Source organism: Scyliorhinus torazame, chromosome 15 (assembly GCF_047496885.1).
Source record: "Scyliorhinus torazame isolate Kashiwa2021f chromosome 15, sScyTor2.1, whole genome shotgun sequence".
In the NCBI taxonomy this organism is placed as follows: Eukaryota; Metazoa; Chordata; class Chondrichthyes; order Carcharhiniformes; family Scyliorhinidae; genus Scyliorhinus; species Scyliorhinus torazame.
This window is the reverse complement of record NC_092721.1, coordinates 129950928-129965242: the sequence shown is the minus strand read 5'-3', so window position 1 is coordinate 129965242 and position 14315 is coordinate 129950928. Positions and strand designations below refer to the sequence as shown.

Here is a 14315-nt window from a genome sequence, read left to right as displayed (position 1 = left end):
TGGAAACGTGGGCTTAAGTGGGGTGCCCATTCCAAGGACCAGTGCAGACTCGATGGGCCGACTGGCCTCTTTCTGCACTGTAAATTCTATAAACGTCGACATATAGGCTGCAAACGGCGGTATTCTGAAAATTACCACAATTCTGTTTTGTCACTATCCAGCGTTCTAGTAATTGAGTTCAGGGGACACACATGATTTCACCAACTAATGGATAGCTGTGATTTCATGGAAGTAATGTTTTCTTTTTTCACTTTCATATGCACATAACAGCCTGGGCTACATGGGCTATGGGCTTTTGGCAGTTGGAAATAAAATAAACCCTGTAGTATTTTCTGCCGAGGTTAAGGATTGCTTTATTTAATACTTCATTTAAATTTCAGTTAATTCTTCAGATACGGCTGACATAACAATTGATAAAATTTGAAAATTATATTTCATCGCAACTAAAATATGAAACATATTTATACACTAAACAGATTATTATTATTAGTAGTATTTCATAATCCTGGCTTCAGCAAGTGTGAATCTACCAAATTGTTTCTTTTCTGGTACAAACGTAAACTACAATTTATTGTTTGAATCAGTGACCTTGGACAACATCATGCTGAGCTGATGTACCGGGGGGGGGGCAAGAAGAGCCACAACAATGTCTCAGCCTTTGAAGCAAGAATCGAGGAAAATAGCTTTGTCACTTTTTTCATATGTGCCATGGCTTCAAAGGAGCAGAAATGTTGAATCTAGTTTATGCTAAGCAGTTGGTGGTGTCTCACCATGGAAATGATCATTAAACATCTTAACACTGAAGAATGAAGGTTACTATCAATTAAAATGGGATGACGTATGGGTCTCCCTGTGCAGGGAAATGATAACATTAGCTCAAAGAACTGACAGGAGAAAGGAACAAGAGAAATGACAACCAGCAGGAGGTTAATTGTGAATGTAATACATTAAACACGAGCTCTTTATAGTGCCTGTTAAAATGCCAGCTGAAAGCTTCTCAGAAAGTGAAGTTAATTTTATGATTGTCATGAACTTTCTTCAAAGTCCATGAGAATTAAGAAAGAAATATCAATTGATTGTCAAAAGCATGCACGTGGAAACTTACAAGATTAATTTTTTCTTCACCCATGCCAGGTGTTTTAAAATATGACATATAGTTCATCTTAGAATTGTAAACTAAATGGTCAAGCTGATATTAAAATTCATTGTCTGCCCTTCACTGACAAGAACCTGGGTTGTGGCACAGATCTATCATTATTATAACATCAGTTAACCACAGTGAACTCAATCCTCTACAGTAACCTACTAAGCACAACCTAAACTGAAGAATCGTTAGGAATTTAGATCTAGAATTAATCTCTCTGGTACCATGCATGTCAATGGGCAGCAAGACTCTGCCAACATCTGAGGTGCATCAGAATTTCTTTTGTTTGAACCTAGGTGTTGTCTGCTTTTGAAGGCCTTGGCTTCTTCAGCCGCCCTATCTTCTTTTTCCATCTGTTGGTCTCCATTCTTCTATCAATCTGGCAGGGAGAACATCTGGGAGGCGAAATACATGTACTGCTAATCTCAGTTGTCTCTTCATCATGGTGTCTTGCAGTCACTTCTGGCCAGTTCTCTGCAGCACTCATTCACTGGTGATACTGTCTCTCCATGTGATGCCCAGGATCATAAGTAGACAACGCTGGTGAAAGTCACCCAACGTACGCAGCACCTTTATTGTTCTTTTCCATGTCTAACTGGCATAGATTGAAGTTCTATGGACATGTAGAGTGTTATATATGTGGGTTATTGTGCATGGTATTTTATGAGTTTAGTCACGTGATAGCCTGTGACTTTATTGGCTACTTCACGGGGTTTCTCTGAGTCTAGATCAAGTGTATAGTTCACAACCATCTAATAAACCTCTGTTAATTATGGTGTTCAATCCACGTGCTTCAGCATTTCCATTCTTTTTTCCTGCAAATACAACACACAACATAGAGTTTTTAAAGAAATACATCTTACTCCAAACACCGTCAAAGACAGACAACAAATAACACCTCAAAATAAATATATCACACACAGTTTGTCCAATTTTCCCCCTTATTCACTCCAATTCCCCCCATCTCGCCCCCCCTTCCCCCCCCCCCCCCACCCCCATGGAGATCTCTTTAATCACTGATCGAAACGGTCTCCACCTATAAAGTCCCACTTGCAACCCCCGAAGGACGAACTTAATCTTTTCCTTTTTTAAAATGTTTTTTCCAATTAAGGGTCAATTTAACGCGGCCTATCCACCTACTCTGCACACCTTTGGGTTGTAGGGGTGAGACTCACGCAGACACGGAGAGAACGTGTAAACTCTACACAGATAGTGACCAGGGGCCTGGATTAAACCCGGATCCTCGGTGCCGTGAGGCAGCAGTGCTAACCACTGCTCCACCGTGCCGCCCCAACTTGTCTTTTCCAACCTCAAGATTCGTACAGATCGGGGCAACATGTGCCGCAGTGGTTAGCACTGGGACTGCGGCGCTGAGGACCCGGGTTCGAATCCCGGCCCTGGGTCACTGTCCGTGTGGAGTTTGCACATTCTCCCCATGTCTGCGTGGGTTTCACCCCAACAACCCAAAGATGTGCAGGTTAGGTGGATTGGCCTTGCTACAATTGCCCCTTAATTGGAAAAAAATTATAATTGGGTACTCTAAATTTAAAAAAAAAAGATTCGTCCAGATCCCCCAACCACGCCGTGACCTTCGATGGCACCACCGACCTTCAACTCAGTAATATCCATTACCGGGCAATCCGAGAGGCAAATGCTACAATTTAGGCCCCCCTCCCCTCCAGCAGCCACCGCAATAGCGACACACCAAAAATCACCAACAAATGCCATAGCGCCATCCAAACCCCCATACTCCCCGACAGAGTCTTGAGTACCATCTCCCAGAAGTTCTCCAGCTTTGCACACCCCCGGAACATATGAGCATGGTTCGCTGGCCCCCTCCCACACCTGTCACATACATCTTCCACGCCTGGGAAAAACCCATTCATTCGGGTCCATTTCATATCGACCCTGTGCAGCACCGTAAATTGTATAAGGCTCATTCTCGCTAAAGAGGAGGTCGAGTTGACTCGATGCATTATTTTGCTCCAAGCCCCCCATCCCATCTCAATGCCCAGCTCTTCCTCCCACCTCCGCTTAATCCTTTCCACTAGTGCCTTCTCCTTCCCCCCCAACCACCCACAGATATCCCGATCTTCCCTTCCCCCTACTCATCCGGAACCAACAACTTCTCCAACAACGTATACTCTACGAGGGAAACTGCTTCCGTGCAAAGTCCTACACCTGTAAATATCTAAACTCACTCCTCCTCGGCAACTCAAACCTCTCCCACAGTGCCTCCAACCTTGCAAACTTATCATCTACAAACAGGTCCCTTACCCGCTCTATATCTTCACCACGGCACCTCCCATACATCCCATCCATCCTTCCAGGTTTAAACGTATTGGGGCCTATATTGACATATGTCCTAGCTTAAAATGCCTCCTCAACTAGTTCCAACTTTGATCGATGACACCGCTACTGGACTGCTAGTATACCTCCCACGAGAAAACGGGAGCGGAGTTGTCACCAGGGCCCTCAAATGCATCCCCCTGCAAGAGGCCTCCTCCACCTGCACCCATTCAGACCCCCGTCCCCCCCCACCATCGGTCTCACCTTCTCAGCACTCGCCACCCAATAATAATGCAACAGGTTTGGGAGAGGTAGTCCCCCCCCCCCCCCCCCCCCCACCACCAAAGCTGCCTATCCCTCTGGCATAAAAGCCCTATTATCCTTGGCATCTTGTCTGCCAAAACAAATTCAGAAATCAATTTATCCACTCTCAGGAAAAAGGTCTTGTGAAGGAAAATTGGAAGAGGTTGAATGATAAATAAAATTCTTGGCAGCAGGTTCATTTTCATGGTCTGTACCCACACTGCCAACAATAACAACAGGGCATCCCACGTCTTCAAATCCCCTTTGACCCCTTCTACCAGAACAATCAGATTCCAGTAGTGTACAGTTGCCCAGTTATGAGCCACCTGAATCCCCAAGTATCAAAATGACAAGACACCAAGATTCACACTTCGCCCCTGGGCATTCACCAGAAAAACCTCGCTTTTTCCCTCATTCAATTTATACCCAGAAAATGCCCCAAATTTCCCCAACAAGTCCATAATTCTGCTCATACTCGCCAGTGGATTTGCAACAAACAACAATAAATCATCGGTGTACACCCCCTCACAATCCCCTGCCATTCATTCGAAGCTCAGAGTGTAATCGCTAAAGGCTCATAGCCAATGCGAACAACAGAGACAACGGGCATCGCTGTCTTGTCCCCCTATGCAACCTAAAATACCCAAAATTCATTACCTTTGTTGTCCCTTAACAAACCCTGTCTGATCCTCCGATACCACATCTGGCACTTACCCCTCCAACCTCCTATCCCAGAGCTTGGTCAATACCTTCACGTCCATATTCAGTAATGAGATGGGCTTGTAGGACCCACACCGCGTCGGGTTCTTATCCTTCTTGGGGATCAAAGAGATAGAAGACTGTGCCAGCATCGCTGGCCAATCCCCTTTGCCAACGATTCATTAAATTTTCTCAAAAATGAGGTGCCAACCCTGCCGAAAACCGCTTATAAAATTCAACCGGAAAGCCACCAGGCTCTGCTGCCTTCTCCGATTGCATCAACCCACAGACTCAATTATCGCCTGCAGCTCTAATGGCGCCTCCCCTGCCTGTTGTTTCTCCTCTTCCACCTCCAGAAACACCAAACTATCCAAAAAGTGCCCAATATCCGCGTCCTCCCCCCCAGGTTCAGATCTGAATAACCGCCGGTAAAAGGCATCAACTGCCTCATTGATTTTCTCCAGTGCTGACAACAACCCCCCCCCCCCCCCCCCCCCCCCCCCCCCGCCGCCACACTCAGCTGCCCAATCTCCTGTGCCCCTGCCTGCCACCTCAGCTGGTAGGCTAGCGGGCGCCTAGCCTCTTCCCAATACCCAAACTGAACCCTCCTTGACCGGCGAAGCTGACCCACTGCCTTCCCCGTTGTCAACTAATCAAACTGCCCCTGCGATTTCTTCCTTTCAACTCTCTAATCGTGGCCACCGAATATCTACGATCCGCATCTACAATACCTTCCAAGAACCTGTGTCTCTCCTCCCTCTCAACCCTAGGGTCCAATACACAATTAAAATTACCCCCAGGAACCAACTGATAGGAATCCAAGTCTGAAATGGACACTTCTTAATAAAGTCCCAGTTGGCGCGTACATATTCACTCGTAACACTAACACTGCTAACACCCCACACACCATCACAAATCTACGCACTGGGTCCCGCACCTCTCTGGCCACCACAAAGACCATCTTTTTATTGAACAGTATCGCAATCCCCCTCGACTTAGAATCAAACCCCGAGTGGAATGTTTGGCCCACCATCCCTCCCTTAGCTGCATCTTATCCTTCACCCGTAGGTGTGTCTCTTGCAGGAAAACCATATTCTCCCTCAAACTCTTTAGGGTGTGCAAATACCTGAGACCAGTTAATTGGACCACTTAACCCACGCACATTCCATGTTAAAATCCACACCGGGGATTTCTGACCTTCCCCTTTGCTAAGGTCTGCCATTGCCACCTAACCCAAACCCCACACAACCATCTGTCCCCTTGCTAACCTGGGCCCATCCAAAATGGCCGCACCCTCCATACTCATCTAATCCCAGCCCAAAAAATCGACTGCATCGCCAAGTCCACTCCCCTCCCCCATCCCTCCCCCACCCATCCCTCCATGCAAGCCCCACCCCACCCTTCCCCGCACACCTCTCCCCTCGTACCGCTTGGGCTACTCAATGCAGCTCCCACCCCACACAGCTTCTGTTCACTAGCATACCCTACTAGCATGGCGATTCCAACCTTGATGTCCAAACAAAGGACCCCATCCAAACCACGCAACCTGCTCATCCCCCCACTCTGTTTACTCCACACCATCCCCTCTTCGACCCACCCCAATAACCAGCCACCCTGTGCAAAAACAAAAAATGGACTGCAAACCAAATATTACATGTCTTATAAAAGCTCCATTCATAATAAAACAACAACAGTAAAAAGCACACATGTGCTAAAAAACACCACATATCAATTGCAAACAAAAGTTGGCATGAACATAATAAATCATAATCCATACAAAAGTTCCAACATGACCCCTCCCCTACCCCATACTCCTTGGCAACATCGTTAGCCTCCTCCAGGGTCAAAAACTAATGTTACCTGTCCTGGAAAGTCACGCACAGTTTGGCTGGGTACAGCACCCCATACCGAATCTTGCTCCGAAAGAGCGCCGTCTTGGCTTTGTTAAACCCCACTATCGCTTGGCTAGGTCTGCCCCAATGTTTTGGTAAATCCAGATCTGATTCCCTTCCCAGGCATCACCCTGTCCCACCTCAGAACCTGTTCCTTCTCCTGGACTTTGTGCATAGACATAATCACCGCCTGAGGCAGCTCCCCAGACCTTCGACTCTGTCTCAACGATTGGTGGGCATGATCCACTTCTGGGGCCTTATCGGAGATCCTCTCCTTCACCAACTTCTCAAACATCCTCGAGACATAGCCCGTGGCACTGGTTCCCTCCACTCCCTCCGGTAAATCCATGATTCGCAGGATCTGCCACCTGGACCGATTCCGCTGGCCGTTCACCCTCGCTCGCAGCACCATGCAGGACTCCGCCAACCTCCGCCCCCAACAAAACTCACGATGGTCCAACATCGCCTTTTCCACATCTTGGATCGACACACCTTGTGCTTCCAAACACTTCTTCACACAATTCAAAGTCCCGCAAAGAGGGGATTCTGCTCCTTCAATCATTCTAGACCAGTCACCCTGCATCTCCTTTTGCTGTTGACGAAATTCCCCCTTAATAAAGTCCATCAATTGCTCCACAGGCAACCTGGCAGACCACGATGACCCTTCGTCCTCTGCCATTTTTTCCAAAGGTGCTGCACCACGAGCATCCTCCAACTCATGAGCCAAGGCTCTCATCAACATTTGCCTGGTTTGGTATCCTGCCGACATTCCACCACCATCCTCCTCCCACTTCACACTTTATCTACAAAGGTTACACATTAATTGGGCAGCAAGTTTCAAAACCAACACCTCCAAGCAGGATCCACATTGTGTGCGACCGATCAGACCATAGCTGCCACTGAAAGTCCCACAACATGGAGTTGCAGCTTCATGGCGGTATTAATGGTGTTGGATGCCCACACTGTGTGGAACCGCTGGAAGACTGATTCTTGTGTAGACGTAATCTCTACATCACCCTCCCTGGAGCTGTTGCTTCCTGGGTAGGGGAAATGTTTCATCTCCCGTTGCGCGATGATGATAGGAGGGCCTTGTTGCGGTTCAGCCATCAGTAACTTGGTCTCCTCACAGATGATGCATAGACCAACCTTGGTGCCACTACTCTCAAGATTGGTGGTCATGTCTTAGAATGTATGTGATTCATTGGCCACCGAGGCAATGTCATCTGTGAATTCACATTCGTCAACTGGTGGCGTTGTAATGGGATACCAAAATTTAAATCCACCATTACCTTCCTCATGGTGACATCAATAACCAAGAGGAAAAGGAATGGGGAGTAAATACATCTTTCATGTGTTCCTTGTGATGTTGTTTGTTGTGTCAGTCATGATAAAAGGCTTTGAAGATGTTAATATACTACTCCAGCATGCTGTATTGTCTTGTGATGTTCCAAAGTAACTGCAGGTGGATGCTATTGAAAGCCTCCTTGAAATCGATGAAGTTGATAACATGTGGCTTCTGATACCCTAGGCTTTGCTCCACAATGTTCCTGAGCATAAAGATTGTTATCATCTACCAACCCTGGTATTCACAAAGTTACTGTCTACTTCTGCTTTCAGATTGTCATAGAGTCATAGATTCAGAATTTTACAGTACAGAAAGAGGCCGTTCGGCCCATTGTGTCTGTGCTGGCCATCAAGCTCTTACTAGTCTAATCCCATTTTCCAGTACTTGCTTCATAGCCTTGTATGCTATGGCATTTCAAGTGCTCATCTAAATGCTTCTTGAATGTTGTGGAGATGCCAGTGTTGGACTGGGGTGGAAAGTCTTACAACACCAGGGTAAGTCCAATAAGTTTATTTGGAATCACGAGCTTCCAGAGCACAGTTCCTTCATCAGGTGAGTGGAAAGATAGGTTACACAAACAAAGCATATATAGACAAAGCCAATCATGCAAGATGATACTTTTAATGTGACTCTTTGCAGGCAATTAAGTCTTTACAGGCCCAGACAGTGCGACTGGAGAGAGGGATAAACCAGGTTAAAGAGGTGTGAATTGTCTCAAGCCAGGACAGTTGGTAGGATTTTGCAATCCATGGCCAGATGGTGGGGGGTTAAATGTAATGTGACATGAATCCCAGGTCCCGGTTGAGGCCGTACTCATGCGTGCGGAATTTGTCTTTCAGTTTCTGCTCGGCGATTCTGCGTTGTCGCGGGTCCTGAGGCCGCCTTGGAGAACGCTTACCCAAAGATCAGATACTGAATGCCCTTGACTGCTGAAGTGTTCCCTGACTGGAAGGGAACATTCCTGCCTGGTGATTGTCGCGCAATGTCCGTTCATTCGTTGTCGCAGCGTCTGCATGGTCTCGCCAATGTACCCGCCTCGGGACACTCTTTCCTGCAGCGTATGAGGTAGAGAAAGTTGGCCGCGTCGCATGAGTATGTACTGCGTACCTGGTGGGTGGTGTTCTCATGGGTAATGGTGGTATCTATGTTGATAATTTGGCACGTCTTGTAGAGGTTGCCATGACAGGGTTGTGTGGTGTTGTGGTCACTGTTCTCCTGAAGGCTGGGTAGTTTGCTGCAAACAATGGTTTGTTTGAAGGCAAGTAGTGGGGGTGTGGGGATGGCCTTAGCAAGATGTTCATAATCATCGATGACGTGTTGAAGGCTCCAAAGAAGATGTCGTAGTTGCACCGCTCCGGGGAAGTACTGGACGACGAAGGGTACTCAGTTGGTTGTGTCCCGTGATTGTCTTCTGAGGAGGTCGGTGCGTTTTTTGCTGTGGCTCGTTGGAACTGTCAATCGATGAGTCGAGTGCCATATCCCGTTCTTACGAGGGTGTCTTTCTGCGTCTGTAGATGTCTGTCACGTTCCTCCTCGTCTGAGCAGTTCCTGTGTATAAGCATGGTCTTATTCATAGGGGATGGCTTCTTGAATGTGTTTAGGGTGGAAGCTGGGGAAGTGGAGCATCGTGAAGTTATCCATTGGTTTATGGTAAACCAAAGTGCTTGATGGAGATGCGTGTGTCCAAGAATGCAACCGATTCTGGAGAGTAGTCCATGGCGAGTCTGATGGTGGGATGGAACTTATTGATGTCATTGTGTAGTCGCTTCAGTGATTCTTTGCCGTGGGTCCAAAGGAAAAAAATGTCAGCAATGTATCTGGTGTATAGCATCGGTTGAAGGTCCTATGCGGTGAAGAGGTCTTGTTCGAACTTCTGCATGAAGATGTTGGTGTATTGAGGTGCGGATGTGGTCCCCATGGCTGTTCTGTGTGTCTGGAAAATAACTTGTTGTCAAAAGTGAAGACGTTGTGATTGAATATGAAGCGGATGAGTTGTAGAATTGTGTCTGGAGATTGGCAGTTGCCAGTGTCGAGTACTGAGGCTGTTGCAGCAATGTAATCGTCATGGGGGATGCTGGTGTAGAGTGCCGAGACGTTCATTGTGACGAGGAATGTTCCTGGTTCAACTGGTCCATTGATGCTGAGTTTCTGTAAGAAGTCCGTAGTGTCATGACAGAAGCTGGGCGTACCTTGTACGATGGGTTTCAAGATGCCCTCGATCTGGCCAGAGAGGTTCTCACATGGGGTCCCATTGCCTGAAACGATAGGATGGCCTGGTGTGTTGGCCTTGTGTATTTTCGGGAGACAGTAGAGATCTCCAACGCGGGGAGTATGTGGAATGAGAGCATGTAGGGTGCTCTGAAGGTCTGGATCAAAGGTCTTGACCAGTCCGTTGAGCTGGCGGGTGTGTTCTTTGGTCGGATCTTTGAACTTAAATGTTGTGAGGGTTCCCGCCTCAACCACCCTTTCAGGCAGTGAGTACCAGATTCACACCACCCTCTGGGAGAAAATGTTTTCTCTCAAGTCCCCTCTAAACCTTACCTTAAATCTATGCCCCCTGGTTATTGACCCCTCTAATAAGGGGAAAAGTTTCTTCCTATGTTCTCCATCCATATCCCTCATAATTTTGTACACCTTGATGAGGTCCCCCCTCAGCCTTCACTGCTCTAAGGAAAACAACTCCTTCATGGCTGACATGCTCCAGCTCAGGCAACATCCTGTTGAATCTCCTATGCACCTTTTCTAGTCCAATCACTTCCTATTGTGTGGTGACCATAACTGCACACAGTACTCTAGCTGTGGTATAACAAGCGTTTCATACAGTTCCATCATAACTTCCCTGCTCTTATATTCTATGCTCAGCTAATAAAGGCAACTATCTCATTTGCCTTCTCAACCACCTATCTACCTGTGCTACTGCCTTCAGGAGGCGCACAGTACTAAAGTCCATGCCAGGTACTGAGTGCAATGTTATGCTCCTCCAGCTGTTGAGTCACTGAGGTGCCCCCTCTTTGGCAGCTTGACGATTCCTCCTTGCCTCCAGTAACCTAGGCTGTCCTCCACGGTACAGACACATCAATTCCTGTCTGATCTTGTCATGTAGCTTGATCACAACAGCCATTTGTTCTCCATTTCTGGCTTGCTTAAAGAATCTTTGAGCTACACAAGTGTTCTCAAATCAAGACTTTCTAAAGACTTATAAAATGCATCAAATGTGATGCTTTAGAGATGACAAAGGTGTTAGGGGAGGCAATGGCATAGTAGTATTGTCACTGGACGAGTAAACCAGAGTAATGCTCTGGGGACCCAAGTGCAAATCCCGCCATGGCAGATGGTGGAATTTGAATTCAATAAAAATCTGGAATTCTAATGATGACAATGAAACCATTGTTGATTGTTGTAAAAACCCACCTGGTTCACTAATGCACGGTAGCACAGTGGTTAGCACTGTTGCGTCAGAGCGCCAGGGACCCAGGTTCGATTCCCGGGAGCTCCGATTACCTCCCACAAGTCCCAAAAGATGTCCTTGTTAGGTGAATTGGATAATCTGAATTCTCCCTCCGTGTACCCTCACAGAAATGTCATTGCAGTGTTAATGTAAGCCTACTTGTGACACTAATAAAGATTATTATTAATGTCCTTTAGGGAAGGAAATCTGTCGTCCTTACCACCTGGCCTACATGTGATGCCAGACCCACAGCAATGTGGTTGACTCTCAACTGTCCCCTCAAGGGCAATTAGGGACAGACAATAAATGCTGGCACAGCTTGTGGCACCCAGGTTCCATTAATTTTTTAAAAAATTAACTAAAAGCCGAGGGACTTCAATGGCGCGTTTAGCAGGGTGTTTCTTGGTGGCTGCAGTGCTGAGAAACACCTCGCTATCCAATGGCACTTTGCCTTTTTTTTGCCTCGGGGAGTTTCTCCCCACTAAGCCCACACTTCGAGGGGTTTCCTGCTGCCGAGGAAAGGTTCCTCGCAGGTCGGGGCATCATTTTGTCCAGCAGCACCGATCTCTTCCACCCCACCCCCTCCCCCCCTTTCAAGCCACCCCTGCATTTTTGACACACCCTCTCACCCCCCAACCCTGGGAAATACCCCCCCCCCTTCCCACCACTCCCCGGACCTGACCTCTGCCAGTGCCAATGTGGCACCTGGGCACCCTGATGCTGCCAGCCTGGCAACTTGACCATTCCCCTGGCGCCCCGGAAGCACCACCTGGTACCTTGGCAGTGCCAATATGGCGCTGCCAAGGTGTCAGACTGGCAGTACAAAGGTGCCCAGGTGCCAGGGGACTGCCAGGATGCCACCCCTGCCCTGTTCCTGACCACATGGGGTCTCCAATGGCCTGGATGATCCCCAGATGCCATTACAACTGGTCCACATTTGTATGGACCAATAAATGGTCCCCTGGCAAAGCCTCCCAGGTGCGGTAGGTGAGTCACGGGTGCCAGGTGAATCCGGCGTCTGGGTATTTAAATGAGCCCCAACGAGGGCGAAACCCAGATCTTGTCAGGCAGAGTGAGTCGTGTGACTCGCCATCGGCCCGACGCAGAGTCCAATTTGGGGCTTGGTGCCTGGCGCAACAGGGTCACTGAATCACGCCCAAGAGCATTTACAAACATTCTCACCCCAGTCAACAGTTAATTACAACAGTGTAAATGATGTGATTTTTTAAATTGAAATAAATGGCACAGTAACCACATGTGACAACACATTGCTACACATGCATTTCATGAACAATCAAACATAGTTTTCAAATGATGCTCTCCTCAATTATATCAACCCTAACCTTTGACTTCTCTGATGAAAATAGTTCCAACTCCTTCAGGATAATTTAGACTTTCCAGTGATACAAAAATCAATTGCGATGTATAAGGGTGCACGATTCATTAATGCCAGTCCTCTGTTGCCACCAAAACTGAAAATTAACCTATCTTGACACCAAGCCATAATACTTTTAGTTACCTTCCTCTGTCATGTGTGGAGATCAAACCTGACCATAGAGCTCCCAAGTACAATCATTGTTAGCACCGGCCCCCTGGCACCGGTCTCGCCCGCCACCCCTTCACCCCTCCACCCCCGATGAACATGCACCTTCCACCCCCTCCTCCCACCACCCCCTGTCCAGCAGTATACCCCCTGTCCAGCACCCACCCATGTCCAGCAGTGGTGCCCATGCCTACACCCCCCCATCCACTCTCCCCCACAACCCCACGATTCACGAAGTGTGTGGCTTACAATGCCCTTTCTGTGTCCCCACAGGAGAAGCTGGCCCACAACAGCCTGCGCAACAGGGTCTGCACGGTGAGGAATGTGCCAAGTGGTCCGGGGCCCTCCAGCTCCTGGGACCCCAGAGAACACCCACCAGGGACCACAGAGTGTGGTTAGCAACAGGCTGCCTCCACCTTCGATGTGCATCCCGGGGACACATCGAGATGTAGCAGCAGAGCATGGAAGGCTAAACAAGTCGAGGAGCACTAAGAGGGCACCTGGGAGGAGGGGGTCAAGAGGGGGCTGGAGGTGTGGGAATAGGAGGAAGAGGGGGGTGAGGAGGAGGGGAAGGGGGCACCATCGGGGGTTAGGGACAGTTGGCGTCACACTTGCACAGCATTATAAAGCATTGCACCCGAGAAATGTGACACCTCTGGCACGTTATTCCACAATGCAGGGTGACCTTCAAGCCCCTACCCCAGCCCCCGGTCATGGTGGTCCTGGATTTCACCCCCCCCTCCCCCTCACTGAAGGTATACCACATGCAGTTGATGGGTGTGAGCGAGCACTCAGCGGACAGGCAGGAGTCAGACTATGGCATAGATTGAGATGCACCAGAGCTCAGCTTGCACGAGGGTATCATCGGCCACCCTGGGGTTGTCCTCGAAGAGGCAGAGGATATCTGACTACCCCAGGATAGCTTTCATGCACATTCCCTGGGAAGCATGCACCGGAGTGCATGATCCAGAGGTGGTGGTCACACATAAGTTGAACACTCGGAGTGGAATCCCGTCCTGTTAATGTCGGGCAGTCTCTGATGCCCCGGTGTACACAAGGCAACCTGCATGCCATCAATTACTCAATGGATTTGGGGCATTCCAGTGATGGTGGAAAATCCTGCTGCCCCGGCATCTTGTTGGGTTGGTCCAGGTCAAAGTTTATATTGTTAGCTGCCCAGGCAAACAGGGCATCCATGACTTCACGGATGCATTTGTGGTCTGTAGCTTGTGAAATTCTGCACAAGTCCCTACTCGAGCCCTGGAAATAACCCGATGTGTAGAGATTTGGGGCTGCGGTGATCTTTGATGGCCACCGGGAGCCTCCTTCTCCATGTGGTGGCAAGCCTGCAAGGACATGGCACAGGGGCCGCACGGTCCCCTTGTTGAGTCGGAGCCACCTGTGGCACACGCTGACCGTCATCTGTTTGAAAGACCAGCGACACCTGGACACCTTGGTCCGTCGCCAGTCTCCCCCTCTGGGAACCTCCCTGGCCTGATGGGCATTCAGGTCCTCAGGGTGTGAGGCGGGGCCCTGCACTCAGTCCGCCGCCTCAAGCCTCTGTCAATGGTGCTGCCGTTGTCTTCTCCGGCGTCTGGCCTGCCACCAGCACTGCGGGTGCAGCTTCCGCGGGGTCCAAATTATCCTCCACC

General features: G+C 48.6%; 1 long non-coding RNA gene across 1 annotated transcript in view; it reads right to left on the bottom strand.

Annotated features, from left to right (window-relative positions):
• Positions 1-402: 402 nt before the first annotated feature.
• LOC140391435 (uncharacterized) overlaps positions 403-14315 on the bottom strand; it is a 101470-nt gene continuing 87557 nt past the window's right edge. Inside the window, exon 3 of the long non-coding RNA XR_011935067.1 lies at positions 403-1959. This is a non-coding gene — a long non-coding RNA (uncharacterized lncRNA). The remainder of the gene's footprint in view (positions 1960-14315) is intronic.